Genomic DNA, 607 nt, shown 5'->3' with positions numbered 1-607 from the left:
GCTGAACCACAGTAAGCTGGTGTCTTTTTAAGTAAGTTGAGCCTATAGGAGGCTTTTCAACTGTGAAAGCAACAAGCTTAGCTGACTTAAAGGGTTTGCAAAAAGTAAAGTATTTCAAGAAATAAATATGTTCACTGTTTTACCTAAAACTGGATTATACTCCAATATATAATTCCTCATCTCTTGCCTAAAATAGGATTCAGCATCTGGTGCTTTCAGAGAGGAGGATTTGAAAGTCTGTTGCCACTTATTGTTGTGTGAAGGAAACAGAAGGAAATTAAATGGGCCATGTATTTTACAGCACTAGCACTTTGCTGAAGTTATGCTTTGCACTGATTTGTCAAAGTTGAGAGTGGTGAGCAAAAATGGTCTTGACCAAGGACCCTATAAGAAAAGATAAGTAGTGTAAAGAAGAACTTTTAGTTCTCACAGGTGTGCCCTGAAAAATGAGTACACTGCATGACTAAGCCTGTATTGAAGGTTAAAAATGACTGTAGCTGCTTCTTACACTTTGAAGTATGTGGGAGATGTATCCTGTTCTGTGACATACTGACATGCCATAGCAGTGGAAAGGGAGGGAGGGAGGGAGGGAGGAAGAGAGGAAGGG

The sequence above is a fragment of the Chaetura pelagica genome, unplaced genomic scaffold (genome assembly GCF_000747805.2).
Source record: "Chaetura pelagica isolate M959 unplaced genomic scaffold, ChaPel_1.0 scaffold126, whole genome shotgun sequence".
Lineage (NCBI taxonomy): Eukaryota > Metazoa > Chordata > Aves > Apodiformes > Apodidae > Chaetura > Chaetura pelagica.
The sequence above is the reverse complement of the archived record's forward strand: the minus strand, read 5'-3'. Positions refer to the sequence as shown.